General features: G+C 41.7%; 1 protein-coding gene and 1 long non-coding RNA gene across 2 annotated transcripts in view; one reads left to right on the top strand and one right to left on the bottom strand.

The window, feature by feature from the left end:
* Positions 1 to 18,376, bottom strand: part of LOC139749911 (uncharacterized) — a 51,195-nt gene extending 32,819 nt beyond the window's left edge. Inside the window, exon 1 of the long non-coding RNA XR_011713064.1 lies at positions 18,127 to 18,376. This is a non-coding gene — a long non-coding RNA (uncharacterized lncRNA). The remainder of the gene's footprint in view (positions 1 to 18,126) is intronic.
* Positions 18,377 to 19,528: 1,152 nt separating this feature from the next.
* LOC139749915 (chorion peroxidase-like) overlaps positions 19,529 to 26,498 on the top strand; it is a 50,952-nt gene continuing 43,982 nt past the window's right edge. The window contains exon 1 of the mRNA XM_071664329.1: positions 19,529 to 19,684. The gene's annotated coding sequence lies outside the window, so the exon portion shown is untranslated. The remainder of the gene's footprint in view (positions 19,685 to 26,498) is intronic.

The following is a 26,498-nucleotide window of genomic DNA, read 5'->3' as shown; positions in this document are numbered from 1 at the left end:
AAATGGCATCCTAGTTTCGTCTCTTCAATGTATATCAAGTGCCTGTTATATTTATCTCTTGTGTCTCACCTGATGATGTGATTATTACACGAAAGTGCACTTGGGAACTTTTCGTGTTTCATTTTCCCCGTGGACTCATAGGAATATCTTGATCACGAGCAAAATTGTGATTCTTTGGAATATATATATATATATATATATATATATATATATATATATATATATATATATATATATATATATATATGTGTGTGTGTGTGTGTGTGTGTGTGTGGTGTGTGTGTGTGTGTGTGTGTGTGTTTCATATTATGAGAAGACAAACAGAGAGGGTGGGTGCGAACTTTCTCCTCCCACGTCTCCTGCATCGTACCGTACACGGGCAAGTTACGAGGCACCATAGACTGTGCGGCGAGGCTACATGACCCACTAACCCTTCATCCACGCCCGGCCCTTCAACCCCAGAACACTTGTCCTCGCTAGGATATGTATTTTGTTTTACCTTTCAAATTACTGACCGTGAGTTTAGTAAGGTGTGTTATTGTGATCTGTTGTTTCAGAATGATGGTTCGCTCAACTCTACGCTTACTACATACAACGAAATGAATGAAAAATCAGAACTTATCTGTCTCCTTAACATTTGTAAATTCATCTCTCCTATCTATTACATAAATACATGAAGAAAATCTATTTTGTTATTATCTCATATACGGATCATGGCCACTTTCTAAGAGGCTCCTGCATCTGAGAGGCTGAAGCACTTCAAGCAGGAGCAGGGAAATGTGAGGATCCTTTAGAACGAGAAGTTCCTCGAAGGAACTGGACCGTTTAATCGTCGACTGATTATGATGCATCCTCGCCAAAGTGACTTGTAAATTCATGGTGTAATCACTTGCTGGCGGAGTCCGGTAGCACCACTTGTTCTGATATATAAAAAAAAAAAAATATATTATATATATATATATATATATATATATTTTTTTTTTTTTTATACTTTGTCGCTGTCTCCCGCGTTTGCGAGGTAGCGCAAGGAAACAGACGAAAGAAATGGCCCAACCCCCCCCCCCCCCATACACATGTACATACACACGTCCACACACGCAAATATACATACCTACACAGCTTTCCATGGTTTACCCCAGACGCTTCACATGCCTTGATTCAATCCACTGACAGCACGTCAACCCCTGTATACCACATCGCTCCAATTCACTCTATTCCTTGCCCTCCTTTCACCCTCCTGCATGTTCAGGCCCCGATCACACAAAATCTTTTTCACTCCATCTTTCCACCTCAAATTTGGTCTCCCTCTTCTCCTCGTTCCCTCCACCTCCGACACATATATCCTCTTGGTCAATCTTTCCTCACTCATCCTCTCCATGTGCCCAAACCATTTCAATATATATATATATATTTCTTTTCATACCATTCGCCATTTCCCACGTTAGCGAGGTAGCGTTAAGAAGAGAGGACTGGGCCTTTGAGGGAATATCCTCACCTGGCCCCCTTCTCTGTTCCTTCTTTTGAATAAAAAAAAGAAAGGGGGTGGATTTCCAGCCACCCGCTCCCTCCCCTTTTAGTCGCCTTCTACTACACGCAGGGAATACGTGGGAAGTATTCTTTCTCCCCTATCCCCAAACGCGGGAGACAGCGACAAAAAGAAAAAAAAAAAAAAAAATATATATATATATATATATATATATATATATATATATATATATATATATATATATATATATATATATATATATATATATATATATATTGGAAAGGATCACAATTTTGCGCGTGATCAAGATATTCCTATGAGTCCACGGGGAAAATGAAACACGAAAAGTTCCCAAGTGCACTTTCGTGTAATAATCACATCATCAGGGGAGACACAAGAGAGAAATATAACAGTCAGTTGATATACATCGAAGAGACGAAGCTAGGACGCCATTTGGTAAACATGTGATTGTCTCCCCTGATGATGTGATTATTACACGAAAGTGCACTTGGGAACTTTTCGTGTTTCATGTTGCGAAGTAACGTCTGGAGCACACGAAAAACGGCTTCACATCCTCACAGCCACTCTCTGTTATGGATAATGCACCGAAACCAGACTCGCCTATTCTTAGGTATGTCCTACAGACCTGCTCGTGGTTTCCCTGACCACTTCATATTCCCTGGTTCAGCCCACTGACAACACGTCGCTCCCTGTATACCACATCATTCCAATTCTCCCTATGCCGTGCATGCCCCATACCCTCTTGCATGTTCAGGTCCCGACTGTTCAAAGCATCTTTTACTCCATTGTTCTATCTCGTCCTCGGTCTCACCCTTCTCCGTCCCTCCACTTTTGACACGTATAATCTCACAGCCAACCTCTCCTCACTTATCCTCTCCATAAATCCAAACCGTTTCAACACACTATATTCAGCTCTTTCAACCATACCCTTCTTTCTGTAACGCCTCTCTCGATTAACCCTCCTCACACAACATAACGTTGTACTCCAGCATTTCATTTCCAACATATCCACCCTCTTCCACCCTTCCTTTTTTATTTCTTTTTCTCAAAATCCAAGAGGCTACGCCCCCACTTCCGTACAGCATCGTCAGAGCCGCTAGACGGTCCCATCAAACACACCCATCCCTACCCCCCCAGATAGCGACCTCCCTCCTCCACACACACCTTAACGAATCCTAGTAACCAAGCCCCTTCACCCACCCCATCGCCTATCCCAGTTCCTACGGGTGTATTCAACTCAAGGCATTCTATTTTGTTGGGTTTGTTAGAGTAGAGGAAGAATAGGTGGACCAGGAGAAGGGACAGTTTGAAGGGAAGCGTGTACAAGTGTATTGTGCGACTATTCTGATGCATGTGGGGGATTTTCTGGAAGCGTGTTTGTTGGCGCCTTATTCAGACACCCCTAACAGACTGGAGGTGTGTATGTATTCACGTTGTATCTTTTGGTTTTAGAAACGAGTTTCGCAAACCAAAGTTAAACTCTGGTCAGTGTGTACATCGAGGATGACTAGAGTTTCCCTGAGCGCCTTGAGGCTTCGAGGAAACCAAGGGTTTTCCATATTTGTACTGATGTCGAGATCACGGATTTGTCTATAGTTTGTTTCTTCGTTCTCTTCCAAAACACTCCACCCCCTTCAGGCTCTCCCCATTTTAAACGCACAACTCAACCAACCCATTTTCTCCCTTGCCTAGCTCTCTCTCTCTCTCTCTCTCTCTCTCTCTCTCTCTCTCTCTCTCTCTCTATATATATATATATATATATATATATATATATATATATATATATATATATATATATATTCCTATGAGTCCATGGGGAAAATGAAGCACGAAAAGTTCCCAAGTGCACTTTCGTGTAATAATCACATCATCAGGGGAGACACAAGAGAGAATTATAACAGTCACTTGATATACATCGAAGAGACGAAACTAGGACGCCATTTGGTAAGCATGTTTACCAAATGGCATCCTAGTTTCGTCTCTTCAATGTATATCAAGTGCCTGTTATATTTATCTCTTGTGTCTCACCTGATGATGTGACTATTACACGAAAGTGCACTTGGGAACTTTTCGTGTTTCATTTTCCCCGTGGACTCATAGGAATATCTTGATCACGAGCAAAATTGTGATTCTTTGGAATATATATATATATATATATATATATATATATATATATATATATATATATGTGTGTGTGTGTGTGTGTGTGTGTGTGATTACACTTGTCCGTGATGAAAGTTATGAAGGTGAAATCGTGCTTCAGTAAAGTTTATATGATTTTATTTTAAATGTAATTTCTTTATACATGTGGCACGACATGTTTCGTGGAGACAATCCACCTTATCAGGAGCCAGTACTCAACAAAGTTATTTAAATCTCAACATCACACCAGAGTACTGCCGTCCACAGTCTACCACTATAGACAGCCGATGCCTACCAGCACGACTTCTTATAAAAAAAATGTCTTGTGTTTATGTTTTGTAAGAGCACTACAAATATGTGATCCTATAATCCTGGTAGACGAATGTAGTCCTATGAGACGTATCTTTAGGCAGCTATCTTATGTCAAGTGGTTTATGAGCTTACTGGAGAGCTAGGAAGACATTTTATGCATCAAGTAAGAAAAATGTGACAAATGAGGATAGGTTTGAATTTGTAGTGTTGCCCTAGTCTCCCGACTTAGCTAATCTAAGATATGGTCTCGAAAACAGTGTTTGTACAAGTGTTTTTCAGTACAATAACACTATCAGCAAGACTTTAACGAACAGAAGACCAAAACATGCTACAATCGGGAGTGCTCCAGCGACGCTACATGAATGTCGCTTGATGAGCGAAAAGCTCAACACTGACGATACTAAACGACACGCAACGATGGAATGTAAACCTCACATCGGCCTTGACCGTTGGGCGAACCCGAATGTGCGTACATTGTTATGTATGTTTATTACGTTCAGAAATGAAGACACGGCATTGTATAATAGGACTTCTTTATAATCTAAACATTACTGAGTACCGGATAAACCAGGTATGGCTGGCAGTCACACCCAGAGAGTACACGCTGTGTCGTACATTCTGGGAGATCCCGGCACATATAGACGGTCCGGACGGGGGAAAGCCACGGTAGGGCGAGGGGGGACAATAACAGTGGCGGATGATGTCATATTCTGGAAAGGCCAGATGCTCCTTTGTTTGCCGCCTGACTCGTAACATCTGCCCCACCCCCATTCATATTCTCATGACGAGATTCAGATGGTTCTAAGGTACGATCTAATAATACATCATTTATAATCAGCAAAAAATCAGGTTCTATCGAGATTATTTCTCCGGTATTTCGTAGCTTCAAAGACCCCAAGAAGACACTGGAAACGATTACATTACAATCTTTTATTCATCAGAGTTGAACGCTTGGTTCATCTCCCAATAGCAGCTCTTACAGAAACAGGAATTTGTTCAGAGATGAAATATCTTTCTGTTGCTACCTCTTCTTTGAGACAGCTGAGAGAGCAACGAAAACAAAACAAAAATAACTTTATAGACGATAAGGCAAACATTGTTTATAGACGATAAGGCAAACAATGTTTATAGTAACTAATTATAAAAAGAAGGTACTATAATGTATGGTGAAGATCCTGGGTGTGTTTATCTGTGGAAGGCAACCTTTCTGGTTGTTAAGAATGCATCTGGGTCACAGGTCTGTCTGTGCCACCGTCGCCGGCGACGCGTGTGTGTTTCACTATGACATACCTGTATGTGTCAGCTTGATATCAACTCTCTGTATGAGCTTAGCATCAGTTATATGAGTCGGCTTGGCACCAGCTCCCTGCGTCAGCTAAGCTTTAATTCTCTGTGTCAGCTTAGCATTAGATAACTGTGACAGCTTGGCATCAACTGTCTGTGTCAGCATGGCATTAAATGTTTGTGTCAGCTTGATATCAGATGTCTGTGTCAGCTCCTTAAAGCTTGTCTATCAGGCATATCACCATCTGTCTGTGTCAGGCATATCATCATCTGTCTGTCAGGCATGTCGCCATCTGTCCGTATCAGTTTAGCTACAATTCACTGCTAACGTTTCTGCTTCCCCGTTCATGTGTGCTCATTTCCAGGAAACTCCTCCCAGCAGAAACGAACCACAGTTAAACTGTAGAAGTAAAGCGTCTTGTAGCGCGTCAGTCACCATTAACGACGGGTAGTGAGTGTTAACTGGTGAAAAAAGCCTGGCAATCATGTTGTGGCAGTCGAGTCTGTTCGCTGGGACTGTGTTGCAACACTCTCCACTATCTTCTTTTTCCTCTTCTTCCTCCTCCTCTTCTTCTTCTTCTTCATCTTCTTCTTCCTCTTTTTCTTCTTCTTCTTCTTCTTCTTCTTCTTCTTCTTCTTCTTCTTCTTCTTCTTCTTAACGTTTCTTTTCTGTCTATAATCAAGGATTGTCTCGAAGTTATGTTAGTCGTGTTATCTTTACCTTACCCCCAAAAGACTGTACAGAGCTAACAGGCCCTCAGCAGTTATTACCAGGAAACTGTACAGTACTAACTGGTCCTTGGTAATTATCCCCACGAGACTGTACACCATTAACTAGTCCACGGTAGTTATCCCTGGTGACTGTACAGAACTAGCAGGACCTCGGTAGCTATCAACAGAAGACTGTACAGTACCAACTGGTCTCCTCCTTAGTATGCAAGACTTCTGAACAATAATATGATAAATTGTTACTCGATTTCTATCACAAAAGTTGACCTACGTTCTTCTATCTTTGCTTTCATGGTCAGTAACGTCACTGTAGCTGTAGACGATTCCACTGTCTCATTTCTAAGGCCTAGTAGATGCAAACCCCTCACCTGCCGCCCAGAGGGATCGATCGTGTATGTGGAAAGTCTGACTTGGATGAGGAGTAATGTGACGGGAATGAGCGGTAACGTGACGGGACGAGTGGCAGCGTGACAGGAGCGTGTAGAATGTGACGGGAGCGAGTGGTAATGTGACGGGACGAGTGGCAATGTGACGGGAACGAGTGGTAATGTGACGGGACGAGTGGCAGTGTGACGGGAGCGAGTGGTAATGTGACGGGACGAGTGGCAGTGTTACGGGAGCGAGTGGTAATGTGACGGGACGAGTGGCAGTGTGACGGGAGCGAGTGGTAATGTGACGGGACGAGTGGTAATGTGACGGGAGCGAGTGGTAATGTGATGGGACGAGTGGTATTGTGGCGAGGACGAATGGAAGTGTTAGTGAGACGAGTTACAGTGTGACTGGGAGAGTGGTAGTGGAACAGGACGAATGGGAGTGTAACATGGACGAGTGCTAGTGTGAGGTGGACGAGAGGCAGTGTGACAAAGAGGAATGACAGTGTGACACGGACGAGTAGTGTGACATTGATGAGTGGTAATGCGATGCGAATGAGTGATGGTGTGACGTGGCTGAGTGGTGATGTGAAGAGGACGAGTGGTAGTGTAAGGGGGACGAGTGGTAGTGTAAGGGGGACGAGTGGTAGTGTAAGGGGGACGAGTGGTAGTGTGAGGGGGCGAGTGGTAGTGTGAGGGGGCGAGTGGTAGTGTGAGGGAACGAGTGTTAGTGTGAGGGAACGAGTGTTAGTGTGAGGGAACGAGTGATATTGTGTGGGTGACGAGTGGTACTGTGAGCGGGACGAGTGGTACTGTGAGCGGGACGAGTGGTAGTGTGAGGGGCACGAGTGTTAGTGTGAGGGGGACGAGTGGTAGTGTGAGGGGCACGAGTGTTAGTGTGAGGGGACGAGTGGTAGTGTCAAGGGGACGAGTGGTAGTGTGAGGGGGACGAGTGGTAGTGTAAGGGGGACGAGTGGTAGTGTGAGGAGATCGAGTGACAACACGCTGGAGGGAGGAGGAATCGCTTGGGGGGGACATGGACATGAGTTGAAAGGAGTCCAAGATGCCGCCGTCTGTTATCGGTCGGTCACGCCGTCCTGTCGTGTCTCCATAGGATATGTTCACGTAAACGTCCCGGGCGGGATGTGTGACGCCTGTGGCGTGAGGAGAGTCAGTGGTAGGAGGGAGACGACAAACCGAACGATTTACCGTGGTAAAGAATAGCTACCATGGCAATAGATGTGTCCTGAAGGTGTGACGGTGCGAAGCGTTAAGAACGTATGTTCACGGACGTGTAGCAATGGTTACGTTAAGACGCGAGGGTTTGTCGCTGGCTTGGGAGGAGTTAGATATCTCCGAGGTACGTGATCCGCCTGTGAACAGGATTTACGGTACTTTGCTCCCTTATAACGGTGAGGACATAGATACAATCGAGGACCTTCACCTTCAGGGCAGTCGTGTCACAGACGTCCAAAAACGTACTGAAAGTATTTCAAGTTTTTCCTCCGCATCACATTGTCACATGCCAGGATCTATCTCGGGCAGGTAGAAGGTGAACTGTCATAATGTAAACCAATGCAAAGTTTTGGGATTGTCACCGACTTTATGTATTAACTACCGTGGTCTTCATACATTATGGGCTTCGTATGTTATGTATCATGGCCTTCATACATATTGATTTATGGCCTCCGTACATCATTTATTATGGCCTTCGTAGATTGTATATCATGGCCTTTATACATTGCGTATTATGGCTTTTATACATCATATATGATGGACTTAACACATCGTGGATGTAGCTGTGTCCATATATATTTTTTCTTTTACGTTGGAAGCTCCGATCACGGAGAAAAGTCCACATCAAGGCTGGGTCTTGATTGAAATATATAGAGGATTATAAAAGGGAAAAAGAAAAGACAAGGGAAAATATCTACGATTTTTGGAGGAAGTGAGAAACCTGTCTTTTAAAATGTGCCAGATGATAGTTACTTGGAAAGACATGAACAGGTAGAGAGTTCCAAAGCTTCGAGGTGTAAGGAAAGAAATAGTTATCAAATCGGTTCACCCTTGAGTTGCTAACGGCTACAAAGTAATCATGTGACGCAGCAGCTTGCCGAGTATGGCGTGGTCTAGCGTAGTGGTGGAGGCACACAAGCAGCCAGCTCTCGGGGGGCAAAAACCACTGTAATACTTATTGTAGAAGAGAAGTGAACCAACATCGCGGCGTGGGGCAAAAGGATCAAGTTTTGGAGTTAGCCTAGGGAAGTTTATAAGTCGGACAGCTTTCAACTCAACTCGGTCAAGTAAGGATGCAGAGCTAAAACCACTTCTGATATGAAGGCATTACTCCATACAAAGACGAATCAATTCTTTGCATAAACGGAGCAACTGATCAATAGAATAGAAATTTCGACATCTAAATAGGACTCCCATATTCTTAGAGCAGACTTAGCTATTCCCGTAATGTAGAGTTTCTAAGAAAGAGTGGATGTTACAGTAATGGCAAGTGTGGTCATTTAGTCAAGAGACGGAATTACAGAACCATCAAAGGAGAGACGAGGGTTGTGACTTTCTCACTCAAACTGACCTTGGCTACTTCCAGACCACTCTCATTGCCAGTGTCAACCCACCTTATCTTATCAGGATGGAAGATCATGAAATTCTACAAGTCCACAATATGTTCCTTCAGTAATTCTACGGTTTCTGCCCTCACAGAAATGTATCGTGAGCGATGGCATACGTCCTAATCTAATGACCCTAACCTAACCCAACCTAACCTAAGCTGAGCTAACCTAACTTAAGCTAACCTAACCTAGGGGATGAGTGTTCCTAACTGGGCTTCTCAAAAAATGATCTATCGATTACATATGATAGGATATTTTTTTTAACTTTTTGTTAATTGTGAAAATACTGCTACTATTTCTTCGTCGACTGTCATATCGACCACAATGAAAAACAGGATTGAAAGTTGCCTCGAAAGTGATTTTGTCAGTGATCACTATTATCAAACTTATTTTCCAGCTATGTCATTACAATGCAGATCCATCATTATGCAGCTAGAACTAAGTTTATTATGCTCACATTGTAAGTACGATTCTCAAAGCATTGTATAAGGACAATATCAGGCAAAGGTCAGGCACAGTCCACACCCAAAGATTCTGGGAAGGGCTTCCTCACGTCGAGACTCCTATGTTAAGAAAACAAAATCCTATCATAAATTAACTGCAAACTGGTCACGAAGTCTTTCGCCATCCACTGATAGGACGGGATAGGATCTGATCATATTACTATCTAACTTTAACTTTCACAAAGACTGTCCTCGAAAGGATTAAGATACAAATGACACACCACCACCTACTTCGTTTCCTGTCTTACCGTTAAACAAAGGACACTCTGGAAGTGCATGAAGCAACGATATCTACCAAAACATAGAAACACAGTTGCTCCATAGCCTTATTCCGATGAGAGAGAGACTCTGCAAGTTTGTTACGTATACTCTGCATATTAGAAACTGCAAGTATAATCAGTTGATAGACGAATCAATAGACGTAAGTGATACTAAATACAAGGTAACTGTCGCAAAATATTACGACGAAATGAATGAGAATACTACGTCACGTTCCACAATCTCTCAAAATTCGAGAGATGCAGTGCTGATGGTGTTGTCTCCAGTTTGAGGGTAGATTCATAATGCTTTTCGACTTGACCTAAAGAAGCTGGAAAGGATTGGAACTTGTGATGCAAGTGTTATGGTTAGTATTGCGAAAAGGTGTGTGTGTGTGTGTGTGTGTGTGTGTGTGTGTGTGTGTGTGTGGCTGAAAAATGAAGTTCCAAACCCCATTCTAATTCGTTGCTTTTGTCATTCCCTTTGTCACTGCTGTTGCAGCAAAAGCTTTGCCAAGAAATACAGAATTTTTAGAGTCGAACATACAACTGGTTTTCAAGTTCACTATCAAGACTTAGGAATAAAATCTCCGTAGCGAAGGTCATGGCACCGTCAAAGACTTGTTCAGTCATGCCAAACTCGGAGGTTCTCCATTGCAACGCCTGCAGATAGAATTCACATCAATGGCTGGAGCTGGAGACTCGCTTTCATACTGTCCATCAGAATGGAAAATACAACACTACTGAAGCATTCCATTCAGTGATTGCATAAACCTCGACTTCGTGGAGTTTCTGATGCGAGTAAACAGACCACTTGAATCCAGTGATGCCAGTCCAATAAAACTATCGAACGCCCTCGCAATACCGATCAACCATGTATTTCAGGAGACCGTCTTGCCGACATCTACTGTCGACCCTCGAGACGGTAACAGGAAAGGTGACCTTAATCGCAGACCTTACTTAGGTCATCCGTTTGAGAAGGTAGCCGAGCCTTTGAAACGTGTGTAAGGTTTTCATGTACACGAAGAGAAAGGATTAAGGGGAAGGTTCATCAAGATTATCAATACATTGGTACAAGAAGGTCCATCAAGGTTAATCATCAATGTCAAAATGCTTCAAGAGACTTCCATGTTCTCATGTTATCAAAAACCCATTATACCTTTAATGAACTCCTGCAGCAAATATCCCCAGAACATGTTGGTGTTCCTGATAACCCATGGATAGATCTCCTCTCTCATCAAGTGGAGAGAAGTTCCTCTAACCATCATGTTATCGAATGAAGTTAAGAAGCTCAGATATGCATCAGATTCCAGTCTATTTCCAGGGACTGAGACAGTCTTCGTCATATCAGTTCATGTTCTACCCCTAAACACGAATGTCCAAAGTAGAAACTATGTTTAACCAAACTAAACGCTTTTAGAAATGAATGAAAAAAATCGAAAGGAAGCAATAATGGCTTCTGGGAGTGAGGAATGCATAAGAAAAAATTGGAAGTCATGTTTGGAGTATGATATAGCAACTGATATCCTAAGCATGACTTGTACCTCCCAAGGCTGTACTGACGTCAAACTCCAAACACTAAGTCCCAGCACGTCTCAAGTGGTGGATGAGAGACCTCGGAGTTCATGCTGAATGAACACGTATGCTATGTAAATTTATCAGCATATATATATATATATATATATATATATATATATATATATATATATATATATATGTATATATATATATCATACAAAGCTCCATCAGCCAGGATCGAACCTGGGACCCCTTGTGCAAGAGGCAGGCATGCTAACCGCTAGGCTAAGGGACTGTATAATAGGAAACAACTATTCGAAATACTAAGTACTCGAATACCCTTCGTCTCACAATGGTGAGCAACGGGGTCTATCGGTTGTTTCCGAACAGAACACATAGCCAGCTGATAGCGTTTTACCGAACCTGACTGTACAACGCGGAGTTATATGAATACGAATAAAGTGTATATGAACGCGCACCTTCATAGAACATACAAAGCTCCATAAGCCAGGATCGAACCTGGGACCCCTTGTGCAAGAGGCAGGCATGCTAACCGCTAGGCTAAGGGACTGTATAATAGGAAACAACTATTCGAAATACTAAGTACTCGAATACCCTTCGTCTCACAATGGTGAGCAACGGGGTCTATCGGTTGTTTCCGAACAGAACACATAGCCAGCTGATAGCGTTTTACCGAACCTGACTGTACAACGCGGAGTTATATGAATACGAATAAAGTGTATATGAACGCGCACCTTCATAGAACATACAAAGCTCCAACAGCCAGGATCGAACCTGGGACCCCTTGTGCAAGAGGCAGGCATGCTAACCGCTAGGCTAAGGGACTGTATAATAGGAAACAACTATTCGAAATACTAAGTACTCGAATACCCTTCGTCTCACAATGGTGAGCAACGGGGTCTATCGGTTGTTTCCGAACAGAACACATAGCCAGCTGATAGCGTTTTACCGAACCTGACTGTACAACGCGGAGTTATATGAATACGAATAAAGTGTATATGAACGCGCACCTTCATAGAACATACAAAGCTCCAACAGCCAGGATCGAACCTGGGACCCCTTATGCAAGAGGCAGGCATGCTAACCGCTAGGCTAAGGGACTGTATAATAGGAAGCAACTATTCGAAATACTAAGTACTCGAATACCCTTCGTCTCACAATGGTGAGCAACGGGGTCTATCGGTTGTTTCCGAACAGAACACATAGCCAGCTGATAGCGTTTTACCGAACCTGACTGTACAACGCGGAGTTATATGAATACGAATAAAGTGTATATGAACGCGCACCTTCATAGAACATACAAAGCTCCAACAGCCAGGATCGAACCTGGGACCCCTTGTGCAAGAGGCAGGCACGCTAACCGCTAGGCTAAGGGACTGTATAATAGGACTGTATAATCCTGGCTGTTGGAGCTTTGTATGATATATATATATATATATATATATATATATATATATATATATATATATATATATATATATATATATATATGCAAAAAAATTGGAAAATGAAGCACTATAGGTTCTCAAGTGCACTTTCGTGTAATGATCACATCGTCAGGGGAGATACAAGAATGAGATAGAAGACGTTAAACAGTCAGTTGATAAGCAAGGAAGAGACGTAGCTAAGACGCCACTTGGTAAAAGAGTATTACAGGATGTTGGTGTTCGGGTCTAGCATCATGAATGATATAAAATCTTTATTATGCGGACAAGAAAAGGAACTGTTTACAAATTTTGCCTACAATAAAGCTATCCAATATGTATGGATCTTCTCTCATATCAGTGTTACAATTCTTTGTTTATTTAATAACTGAAAATTCAAAGGTATTTCTCGTGGTAAAGGAGCTACAGCAAATAAGTAAATTGGCGTTACTGCAGTCAATACAATGGTCATAATTCTTGACATGATTAAACAATGCATTTGATTCTTGTCCTGTTCTTATACTATATCTATGTTGCTGAAGTCTTACATAAAGATCTTTACCAGTCTAGCTAACACAAAACATATTACAATTATTGCAAAGTATTGTGCAAACACAGCCTGAAGAATTTTCTGGCGAGCTTTCGAAAAGATATTCTGTATAGTATTGTTATTGCTGAAGGCTACATTTACGTTAAAGGATTTAAGCAACCTAGGAAGAAATGCAGAATTACTACTGAAAGGAAGAACTAAAAGATTCTTGGTATCAAGTAGAGATTTGGGTTTAACTCTAAAAAATGACTTATTTGCCAACTTAAGGGATATATCAATGAAAGATCTAGGATACTTTAATTTGGATCCAATGGAATATATCTTCTCAAACTCATCATCAATAAATTCCGGACTGCAAAATCGTAATACCCTAAGGAACATAGACTGAAATGATGATGATTTAACTCTGTCATGTTGAGATGAGTAATAATGAATATATGAGCAAACATTGGTGGGTTTTCTGTTTTCTCTGGGTTTTCTGCTTTGGTAAAATTCAATTATTTTCCACTTCTACAGTAAATTTGACTGAAGGTACCAAATTGTTATGTAAGAGAAGAAATGTCTGCAGATTTCATCTGTTAACCAAACACAAAGAACATCCTTTTCATACCATTTGGGCCAACAAATGAAAATTTCAAACATTTCCCCCTTTACCTAACAATCTAGTACTTTCTATCAACTTTAGAAGTGGAAAATAATAGCATGTTACCACGAGAAATATCATTAGATCTATCATCAAATACACAAAGAATTGCAACGTTAATATCGGTGAAGACCTATATAAATTGGATAGCTTTATTGCCTATTCCTTGAATATCAACTGACTGTTCTACGTCTTCTTTCTCGTTCTTGCATCTCCCACGACGATGTGATCATTACACAAAAGTGCACTTGGGAACTTATCCTGCTTCATTTTCCTGTTGTTTTTTTTTCTGTTTTGTTTTGTTTTTATTTTTTCCGTATTCTAGATCACGCGCACCACTGTGACCTCTTGCAATATGTATGTGTGGTAGTATAAAGAGTGTGGTTGAGAGAGCAGAGGAGAGTGTGTTGAAATGGTTTGCTCACATGGAGAGAATGAGTGGGGAAAGATTGACAAAGAGGATATATGTGTCAGAGGTGGAGGGAGCGAGAAGTGAGAGACCAAATTGGAGGTGGAAGGATGAAGTGAAAAAAGGTTTTGAGCGATCGGGACCTGAACATGCAGGAGGGTGCAAGGAATAGAGTGAATTGGAACGATGTGGTATACCGGGGTCGAAGTGCAGTCAATGGATTGAGCCAGGGCATGTGAAGCGTCTGGGGTAAACCATGGAAAGTTTTGTGGGGCCTGGATGTGGAAAGGGAGCTGTGGTTTCGGTGCATTATACATGACAGCTAGAGACTGAGTGTGAACGAATGTAGCCTTTGTTGTCTTTTACTAGCGCTACCTCGCGCGCGTGCGGGGGGAGTGGGGTGTCATTGCATGTGTGGCGGGGTGGCGACGGAAATGAATAAAAGCAGCAAGTATGAATTATGTACATATGTATATATGTGTATGTCTGTGTATGTATACATATATGTATACGTTGAAATGTATGGGTAAGTATATGTGCGTGTGTGGACGTGTATGATTATTCATGTGTATGTGGGTGGGTTGGGCCATTCTTTCGTCCGTTTCCTTGCGCTACCTCGCTAACGCGGGAGATAGCGACAAAGTATGATGATAATAATGATAATATATATATATATATATATATATATATATATATATATATATATATATATATATATATATATATATATATCAACCATATAATATATACATGATATCTGACGTAGACTGTTTACAACTATGCCCCGAGAACCGAACCCTGGTCCATCTATGCGGTGGCAGGCAGATAGCCTAACCCCTAGATCCACAATATATTTAAAACAGCATCATCTCTAAAGCAACTCACTGCTTCACGGATCTCGCTGATGCTTTACGCGTGGAAATACTGCCGCTCACGCTCCGGACAAGGAAGGAAGGAGGGGCTTCTGAACAGAATCTCAAGGAATGTAGTGTGAAGGTCAAGTTGTAGCGGAAGTGTTTACCCTATGGGCTGTTTCCTCACTCCTCAGTCGCTAACGAACCATTCAAATTAGCGCTTCGGACGGCCTGAATCCATCATCTGAATCTTAAAATTTTTATTTTTGTCTATATATATATATATATATATATATATATATATATATATATATATATATATATATATACATATATATATATATAAGTATCTTTTTTTTTCAAACTATTCGCCATTTCCCGCGTTAGCAAGGTAGCGTTAAGAACAGAGGACTGGGCCTCTGAGGGAATATCCTCACCTGGCCCCCTTCTCTGTTCCTTCTTTTGGAAAATTAAAAAAAAAAAAAAGAGAGGGGAGGATTTCCAGCCCCCCCCGCTCCCTCCCCTTTTAGTCGCCTTCTACGACACGACACGCAGGGAATACGTGGGAAGTATTCTTTCTCCCCTATCCCCTATATATATATATATATATAATGTGCTGAGAGGTGCAACTGGAGGGATGTCTGATCATTATCTTGTGGAGGCTAAGGTGAAGATTAGTATGGGTTTTCAGAAAAGAGGAGTGAATGTTGGGGTGAAGAAGGTGGTGAGAGTAAGTGAGCTTGGGAAGGAGACCTGCGTGGGGAAGTACCAGGAGAGACTGTGTACAGAATGGAAAAAGGTGAGAACAATGGAAGTAAGGGGAGTGGGGGAGGAATGGGATGTATTTAGGGAATCAGTGATGGATTGCGCAAAAGATGCTTGTGGCATGAGAAGAGTGGGAGGTGGGCTGTTTAGAAAGGGTAGTGAGTGGTGGGATGAAGAAGTAAGAGTATTAGTGAAAGAGAAGAGAGAGGCATTTGGACGATTTTTGCAGGGAAAAAATGCAATTGAGTGCGAGAAGTATAAAAGAAAGAGACAGGAGGTCAAGAGAAAGGTGCAAGAGGTGAAAAAAAGGGCAAATGAGAGTTGGGGTGAGAGACTATCAGTAAATTTTAGGGAGAATAAAAAGATGTTCTGGAAGGAGGTAAATAGGGTGCGTAAGACAAGGGAGCAAATGGGAACTTCAGTGAAGGGCGTAAATGGGGAGGTGATAACAAGTAGCGGTGATGTGAGAAGGAGATGGAATGAGTATTTTGAAGGTTTGTTGAATGTGTCTGATGACAGAGTGGCAGATATAGGGTGTTTTGGTCGAGGTGGTGTGCAAAGTGAGAGGGTTAGGGAAAATGATTTGGTAAACAGAGAAGAGGTAGTAAAAGCTTTGCGGAAGATGAAAGCCGGCAAGGCAGCAGGTTTGGATGGTATTGCAGTGGAATTTATTAAAAAAGGGGGTGACTGTATTGTTGACTGGTTGGTAAGGTTATTTAATGTATGTATGACTCATGGTGAGGTGCCTGAGGATTGGCGGAATGCGTGCATAGTGCCATTGTACAAAGGCAAAGGAGATAAGAGTGAGTGCTCAAATTACAGAGGTATAAGTTTGTTGAGTATTCCTGGTAAATTATATGGGAGGGTATTGATTGAGAGGGTGAAGGCATGTACAGAGCATCAGATTGGGGAAGAGCAGTGCGGTTTCAGAAGTGGTAGAGGATGTGTGGATGTATGAAGAATGTATGTGAGAAATACTTAGAAAAGCAAATGGATTTGTATGTAGCATTTATGGATCTGGAGAAGGCATATGATAGAGTTGATAGAGATGCTCTGTGGAAGGTATTAAGAATATATGGTGTGGGAGGCAAGTTGTTAGAAGCAGTGAAAAGTTTTTATCGAGGATGTAAGGCATGTGTACGTGTAGGAAGAGAGGAAAGTGATTGGTTCTCAGTGAATGTAGGTTTGCGGCAGGGGTGTGTGATGTCTCCATGGTTGTTTAATTTGTTTATGGATGGGGTTGTTAGGGAGGTAAATGCAAGAGTCCTGGAAAGAGGGGCAAGTATGAAGTCTGTTGGGGATGAGAGAGCTTGGGAAGTGAGTCAGTTGTTGTTCGCTGATGATACAATATATATATATATATATATATATATATATATAGATAGATAGATAGATAGATAGATAGATAGTTAGAAAGATAGAGACAAAGCATTTCACTGATATGGCTGAAGGGTACTTACCTAGGGATAGGTAGAGGCAAGTACAGAGAGCACAGTAGGTACAATAGACGGTCATCGGAGGGCGAGAGGTGGTTCCAGAGACCGGGCAGGGAAGGTGGGAGGGTCTAGAATACACCGAATATATGACAGGAAATCACAGGATGACCCTAACATAGACAACACCATTTGTGTAATACAAAACAACCATAAGTCGTATCTAAACAGACACTCTAGTTAACATTGATAGTAATATAGGAATGGGTAGAGAAACTTTTGACAACTGCATTCATTATATACACAAACATATTAGCTATACACTGAGGTGTGTCTTTGAAACAGGATACAATGTAGCGGACAGTCGTTATCATCGACAGTAATATAAAAGGTCAAAGATACGTATGGGACATACATTCACAGCATATACTGGCGTTGGCTATGTTGTGAAGACTGAGTATCATAAAAACTTAAGTTACATTACGCATAGGCGGGTAACGCTTTCAACAAACGCATTCTCCTGTTGGCAGGCAGTTAACCACGTCGTTGTCTAGCTCCCTAGCGATTAAGAAGCCCGAATTTGTTTAAAGCTTCGAATTCCAAAGTGATCGAAGCCTCGAATTCTAAAGTGATCGAAACTTCGAAGCAACGTTCGAGGCCCGCCTAAGAAAATAAACATTGCAGTGTGTCCTTTATCATCTAACGTGCTATGTACATCAGTGGTCATCGTAATGTTAGTCAAAATACCAAGACTGAGGAATCTATCATGTTGAACCTTACCTACTATCGTTGTGCGTGTCGCCCCTTGCGTCTGTCACAAGCAGCTGAGTGAAGTTCATACGCGCGATGGCTTGTGACACACGGATGTATTCCTGCTTCTGCCTGATGCAATATTTCCAGCCATACAGCACCCTGGGGCCATGCATGGTTTGCTCTGAAGCCTTCATGGGATCTACGAGACTCGGGAGGATACGTTCTGGGCCACGGAGTCACACACATCAGCAAGAGGTACTCCTTTATCTCGACGAGTGGAGCAGGTTTCGGTAATTCCCAACGATCCTCCGTTCGCTCACAGCTCGTGACGTCATGGAATCGCCATCCAGTCGCTGTTCGGGGTTTTTCCTTTAATATATCTTATATCAAATGTTGAATATCTATTTCCAGAGGGTTATCATTAGATGGCTGCAACCATAAAGAGGTATCAGTGTTCGAACGAGCCATTTAACAAGTGTAAAAGTCATAATAAGTGAAGTGAACGTTAAATGTGGTGAGGGATTTCGAACGCGCGTTTGGTGAAAAGATAAAGCGTATTTAACTTCTTCAATGCGATGGTCCGTATGATCCTTGAGCACGAATATTGGTGAGACCTGTGAGCACGAAAGTCGGTACGACCCTTGATCACGAAGATCTGTGCGACCCTTGATCACTTACATCGTTTCAACCCTTGAAAACGATCACGACGCTTGAGCACGAATGTTAATGCAACCCTTTACACGAATATTAGTACGATCTGTGAGCACGAAGGTCGGTGTGACAGTAGATCACGAAAGTCGGTACGACCCTTGAGCATGACGGTCGATACGACCTCTGAGTACAAACATCTTCACGACCTACGAGCACAGAGGTCGGTATACGATGAACACGACGGCGTGGCTCGTATATCATGCCTAAGGACGATACCGTCGTGTTCTCCGGGTCAATGTGAGGTTGAGAGGCTGCGTGAATTATGGAACACGGCCGAGAAAAGTGAGCTTGTGAAATGGCTTGGTAAGACAACAGGCGCAAATCTTACAATACTCACTCCCTCTCCTGCCCAGAGTCGAGAGGCATATTTGTGGCGAGAAAATAAAGGTATTCACCACAGTACTAACCCACCTGCATCTACCACACGCAGTCTGACCACAGAAAACCAGTCGCATTCGGAAAACTTCAACTCGGGTGGAAAAACAAAACAAAACGTAGTTACGTTTAGCAGACAATCATGGAAGGAAAATTTACATTCGAGGACAATACCTTTTGTTTATTGTTACGAAGCTACTGTATATTCTACACAAACATCCACCATAATCTAACTTAACCTGGTATGTCTACAATATTTTCCTTCTCTAACTTACCCTAAAGATAAAGAGAACCAATCAACGTGCCCACAACCGGACCCCGATGCTAGCAAGCGGCTCACGGGTTGGTCGGCTGGGTTATTACCTGTATCTGTGTGGCTCCGCCCATCTCTCCTACCATAAGGCCAGACGCGGCACAAGAGAAGCCAGTCTGACTCTTCCTGTCGTGTGGTGAGGAGTCCTTTGCCTCTCTTTCGTCCTGTTGCTTACCTGAATTAAAGGTGAGTCTTGTTCGTACGAGGTCCGTCTCAGTGGCCCTCATAATGTCTAAGACACTAAACTACTGACATGATTTCCTGTATATTTTTGTTTTGTTATTATCTAAGGATTGTCTGGATATATGTTCATTACATCTTGTCTAAAAGGACTCTCATTGTTTAAATTAGGTTTCAGCTATATTAACTTTTGAAGAATCAGTGATGTTGATTACCTAAATGTATTTTTCGGTGTGACTCTGTCTTGGTGAAGTTTTAGATATGTCTACCTATGCGTATGGACTAACTGTCCATGTGGCTTTAAACAGTGTCATTGGGCTGTACGACCTCATCTGTCCAATCGTACTTTTGGACATACTGTCTGAATACATACCTGACATGATTTCCCAAACCTGGTTTAAGCTGAATGGTGTTCATAATCTCTCTTAATGCGTTTGTTGATATGAGTTGTATGATGTAATTTTTAATGACGTTTAAAGTGTCTTAAGCGTTATCCACGAAAATATGTTTTTCTTTGACTCGTAATTTTTTTTTTTTTCCACATTTTCTCTCAATATGTCATGTGTGCTTTAGATATGTCTAAATGTTTCTGGATATGATTTAGGTAAGTTTTAAGATAATGTTTGAATGTGCTTTTAGACATGATCTGTCTAAATATGATTTTATATCCGACTTATATTTTAGTTTTTTGGTAGCCTACGTCTACAGTTATCCTAGGGCGTGATTAGTCATCGCGGAATTTTCGTCGAATGATGTTTAAACGTATTTTTTTTTTCCTTTGTTGAAACGGACCTTTGTAAATGTGTCTTGGTCTTTTGTTTACATACAGCTTACAACTGTGTGCTAGTTCACTCGATCGGGCAAGTTATCAGAGAGAAATTGGTATTTGCATCTCAGTGGAGTGTCAGAGATGTATCGACTTGAATGATAAGCTTGCCCACAGTTCGTGTGTGTGTACAACAGAGGAGCTGGCTATGCGTAGCTCTGAGTGAAGGAATGTGCCTCAAGCATTGGCAGGGTTGGCAAGGAAGGCATTGTTTACCTCCTTTTTTACTTGTTCATTAGTCATACCTCATGTGCTATTGTTTATCTTGTTTGTTTTGGTGCTTCGGTGTCTCGTGAGTCATTGTTTATTGTGTTTGTTGATTCGGTGTACTTCGTTTGCTTTTGTTTACCTTTTTGTTTGTTGATTCGTTGTTTCGTGTCATTGTTTATTTTCTTGTTTACTTTTTAAAACGATCCATTATATGTTGTTTGCCTTTTGAGGAGTTACTTGTTTATTTTCAAGTGTGTCAAATGTCACTGTTTACCTTTTGAATCTTAATCTTCCGTATTCTAATGTTTACCTTTTAAACCATTATCCTTTGTATGTCTATTGTAATCTTATTCTCTTATTGGTTCATTCTTCATATTTACTGTTTTTACTGATTGTTTCCACACTGACGTGCCATCATTCACATCCCGTTTTTTGTATATCTTATCTCTGAAAATTTTGATTAATCTCCTTCGTATCTTTTTTATTTTGTCATGTTTTGAGATAGTGTATTCTAAGGTTCAACAAGAGTGTATGGGCTTAAGTTGATGACAGATACACGTATATATAGTGTATCATTGTTCTATCTCCTTCCCCTAACATCCAATATATATATATATATATATATATATATATATATATATATATATATATATATATATATATATATATATATGTATTATATATATATATATATATATATATATATATATATATATATATATATATATATATATATATTTTTCTTTCAAACTATTTGCCATTTCCCGCATTAGCGAGGTAGCGTTAAGAACAGAGGACTGGGCCTTTGAGGGAATACCCTCACCTGGCCCAATTCTCTGTTCCTTCTTTTGGAAAATTAAAAAAAAAAAAAACGAGAGGGGAGGATTTCCAGCCCCCCGCTCCCTCCCCTTTTAGTCGCCTTCTACGACACGCAGGGAATACGTGGGAAGTATTCTTTCTCCCCTATCCCCTATATATATATATGTATTATATCTTGGTTCTAATCACTTTCGACTTCTTGAGTTCGTTACGGAATGAAGGATACCGTATGTGGCAAGTTTACATTAAGAAGATAATTAGACTCTTCGATTATGCAAGTCCAGGACTACTCTGATTGCAAGACTGCACGATGAGGTGACAAGTGAAAGGAAAACGTAAGAACAAATGAGTCAGTGAAAGGAGCAGATTGAAAAATTGGTAACGGGCAAAGAGGAGATGGTATGAGTATTTTGAAGGTCGGTTGAATGTGTTATATGATAGGGGATGACACATGTGGGGTGCTTGAGACGGGGAAGTCCACCAAACGAGAATCTTGAAAAAGTATGGTGAAAAGTAGAGGTGGAAAATGCCTTGCGTAAGATGAAGTTTGGCAAAATAGCTGGAGTGGATGGGATTGCAGTTGAATTTCTCACGAAATTGGATTACAGTGTTGTTGATTGGTTACTTAGAATAGGGAGAGAGGCAATTACAAGGATGTTGACATGCAAAAACCAACAGACCTGAGAGGGACCGTGTGGTTTCAGGAGTGGCAGAAAATGTGTGGATCACTTGTTTTGCTTTGGAATATTTTTGTCCGAAATACTTCGAGGAAGAAAGGGATTCGTATGTGGCATTTATGCATCTTGAGAAACCGTATGATAGGATTGTTAGAGAGGGTCTGTGGAAGGTGTTAAGAACATGTAGGAGGAAAGGTACTAAAAGCTGAGAAGATTTCTAAGAAAGTAAGGCGTGTTTATGAGTAGGAAGAGAGGGGAGTTAGTGATTCAAGCTGAAGCTGGGTTTTCGATAGAGAAAGTGAGATGTCACTTTGGCTGTTTGGATTGTCTAAGGATGAGGGTGATGCAGGTAAATACGAGTGTCTTGGAAAGACGAGCTGGTTTGCATGAAGCCTTTTGAGGATGTGGGGGTGACTTCGGAGGTGAGTCAGTCATTGTTTGCTAAAGTCAGTCCCCTGGTAGCAGACTAGTCAGAAGCTGGTGTCAGAGCATGGGAAAGGAGGCAGCTGTTAGTTAATGTAAGTAAAGGTAAGGTTATGAAGTTTGGTAAGGGAGAAAGATTCGTTTGTTGGAGTGGGAGTTCGAATGGAGAGAACCTGGAGATAGTGGATTCTTTTAGAGCCTTTTTTTCTGCATTGTTAGGTCAGAGTTTGTTCAGTTTGCTCCATGTTTTTGGGCAGTACTGGTGCGCAAAAAACTGATGTCTGGCAAGGTTGGCTATTGGAGATCATGACTAGGAGAATGGCTGCATAGGTTGCGGATAATGAAAGGGTGCAGCTGATTTATGAGTAGTTCAACTCTGGGGTCTTGGGTGTGAGTGTTAAGCCGTGCAGAGTGGTGAGCACTGAAATCTCAACTTTAGATAGGTGTTGGAACTGCTGGTCAGGTTCCACATTTGGGAATAGTATCTGGAGGAGGAGGTAGAAGGTGGGAGACGTCTAGGTGCTAATCATATTGTCGTTAATCTGGGAAGTTTAATCTGCATGGATTTTATTTGCAGAGCGTTGCTTGCTCGTAATCTGCTTTATGCTTGGATTCATGTCTGAGAATGGGATGTAATGGTTACTTACCGTATCATTACCTTTCTCCTCGTGTTACTGGGGAAGTTTGAGGAAATATTTTGTCTGATCCTGACGGTCAAAGTCAGATATGATACTATCACAAGTCCAATGTGTTTATCATACTGAGAACTGAAGGCGGATATACTTGTTCTTGTCACTACGCTCTTCTGGAGTGCATTCCAATAACATGCTTCTAACTGGAAACCAGTTTCCCTTGAGATTTGTAAACCGCAACAGCGGGCCGGTTTACGATATGTGGTAATGCGATAAATAAGAAAGACGACGCAGAAAAAGACAATGTCCTCTGTGATATATGTCCTCACGCATGGCCATGCAGAAATTCATAGACTCGAATAATGTCTGCTCACAAACTTCAGTCCTCCAGCGTCTGGATCCCTTAGAATTTATATCTTTCATTGTATTCTAAATCAAAGTTATCTAGAACCATTTTAGTACCTCAGCGATGAACTCCCTTTACGGTATATTTGTTCTTAATCACGCATGGAGACCGACACTGTACCTCATATTCTAGGATATATACCTTACTAGCGCTAAAAGTAATATTGGAAATAGTTCATGGCCATAAATTTCTTTTTCTTCCAAATTCAAACCCAATTTCCTGTTCGATCGTAGAGCAAACTTGGGCATATGTACTGCAGGTTTCAAGTTAGAGGAAACATACGCCACTAAATCCATTTCATCATCTGTTGTTTCTAGTCTTATGGTGTTAACTTCGTAATCCGCTTCTGTACTGTTACTACCAACGTGCATAACATCCCTTTACGCTTTTCAGCATTGAAAGTCAGGAGCCATATCTCACGCCATTCTCCCAAACCGTTGAATGTCAAGAATAAGTGCTTCTACTTGTTTCTGTCTGTGACACAATTAGTTTTGCGTTGCCTGCAAAAAGACTAATTTGAGATTTTATGTTGATTACTAAAGTTGGCTAAATGCCATGAACCTTTCTACTTGTCCATGTCGCCTGTGATGTCTTAGGGTTGCGTGATTAAAGAAAGGAGACAGGAAAGATTTGGAAAACAGTCTAGTTTCTTAGATGTGAGCTATGTGATATTCTAGAAGAAACTCTAATACCATTTTGTGACTGTTTCTGATGCAGTTGGTGTCATAGTATACAATATTTCGTGCGTGAATGGGGCTTTGTTTTGTAGAGTTTAGCTGATGAGTGGAGAGACTGTGTGTTTTGTGCTGTTGGGAGTGTGTTGATCAATGAGGAATGCATTTTGTATTTGTGGAGGAGTAGTTGCTGTATGGCTTTAGTTCTGCGTATTCCTTTGTCGTGAATAGTAATACATCTGTCAATGGATTCGTCTGGATGATTATGATAAGACTGAACTTCCAAGTGTTAATCAGACAGAAAGAAGAACAGTGTGAGGGAGAATGTTTAGTAAAAATGTAACATTTGGTTATATTGTTACTTTTCAAAATATCTAGAATATATTAAACGGAGCCTAAATGGTTTCCACCTAGAGTTTCGAAGCGGTCATCTGTTACCTACCTAGAGTGTCGAAGCAGTCGATGTGTTACCTACCTAACGTTTCGAAGCAGTCGATGAAATCGTTGCATTTTATCAGACGCGTCAATAAACTCCGCCCTCAGGTGGAGCTGGTTTCGGCGATTAGGATGAAAAGCGAAAGTGGTGACGGCAGTTGTAGGAACGAGGGTCTCTATATGGGCAAACTGTGCCAGGTATGGCTGCCCATCTCACACCTAAGCGAGCTATTCCGGGGCCAGGCCGAACCGCTGTCTGCTTCACTCCTTTCGCAATAGTGTTCCCGGAACCGCTCCCTCGTAGGTGTAAATACCAACAGATTACGTACTTGTTCCCAAGGACTGACAAGTGACAAGAATCCATTCAAACGTGGCATGTCCTGAGCTTCCTTGAATATAACGCTAATACGCTAATACTAAATAGCAGTGGTTATACTAACATGATCCCTCTATACCACGTTCGTACGTTCTCCAGGGTCTGAGAGGCCAAGTGTTGAGTCGTGTGAACACTTCAAAAACACTCTGAGACAAGACTGCAGATATAACCATTCATGACGTATCTTCGCTGGTCTTTTCTGCCTTGAGATAAGGGTATTGTTTTGTAGGTTTGTGTTGTAGCTTTGGACGCCTTCAAGTACCCTCACGCTGACATCTCAGGGGCTTTAGTAACTTCAAAGATTGTAGCTACAACTCAGCATAATGTACATACATTTACTGTGTGTACTTACGAGTATTCACTCTACATGTGAGTGAGGAGTGAATTTTTGAGAGAGTGAGTACGAGTATGCGAGTATGTGCAAGAGTTACTAGAGGCGGCACGAGTTACCAGAGGCGGCACGAGTTACCACTGAAGTGCCGCTGGTGGCACCAAGAGACACTCTATAGTCGGCTCATTCCTTGCTTCGCGTCAAGCTCTCCTTTAACCTCGCCTTCAAATCGAACTTTTTTTTTGCGTAGAAATCTCTCTACTTATATCGAGAGAACGACTACCGCATACCAGACGATGTTTTCGTAAAAAGAGGAAAGGAAACATTTACATCATCACACAGGCAGTCAGGTTTATCCTGCCGACAAACGGAGCGCTTCGAGAGGTTTCCTCAGCGTCACTTCTTGGAACTGAATTTGATGTAAAAAAGAAAAAAAGGTATTTGATCGAGCGTTCATGTGTGTCTCGCTCTGTACGATACATGGCCAACACAGGACTACAGTGTGTTCTGGTTTCCGCTCCCGGAGGTAAAAAATCTTTCGTCATTTTCCAGTGGCCTCGCTGGTCATATTATTCAGTTTTATTCATGACAACTCTTCATTTATGCGTCATGATTGTCATGAAAATATAATGTGTATTTTCTGGAGTCGAACAGGTTCAATTGCAAAGGATGTTCCAAGTAACAATATATATATTGTTACAAAAGGTCCATTGGAAGGGGTAGCAGTGCTGGTGTCCACAGTGTAAATAGTGGGCTGGGAACTCGCTATGTTGTTCCAGGACCTTTTCCATCGTCAACACCGTCGACAGGCGAGTCTTGGAACTCAAAAACGGATGTTGAGAGGGAGCCAACCTCAGTCATCCTGCGCATGACTGAGGTGAGCAGTCAGGTGACGTACACAAATTCAAGGGGTAGTGGAGCGAGCCAGCCTAGTTCCTCCTGAATGAGCTGACCATCGGCATGACGGAACACAACATGGGATAAAGGGGGAAGGTGGGGGAGTGTGACTCG

Source organism: Panulirus ornatus, chromosome 8 (genome assembly GCF_036320965.1).
Source record: "Panulirus ornatus isolate Po-2019 chromosome 8, ASM3632096v1, whole genome shotgun sequence".
Classification (NCBI taxonomy): domain Eukaryota; kingdom Metazoa; phylum Arthropoda; class Malacostraca; order Decapoda; family Palinuridae; genus Panulirus; species Panulirus ornatus.
This window is presented reverse-complemented; position numbering and strand designations above follow the sequence as displayed.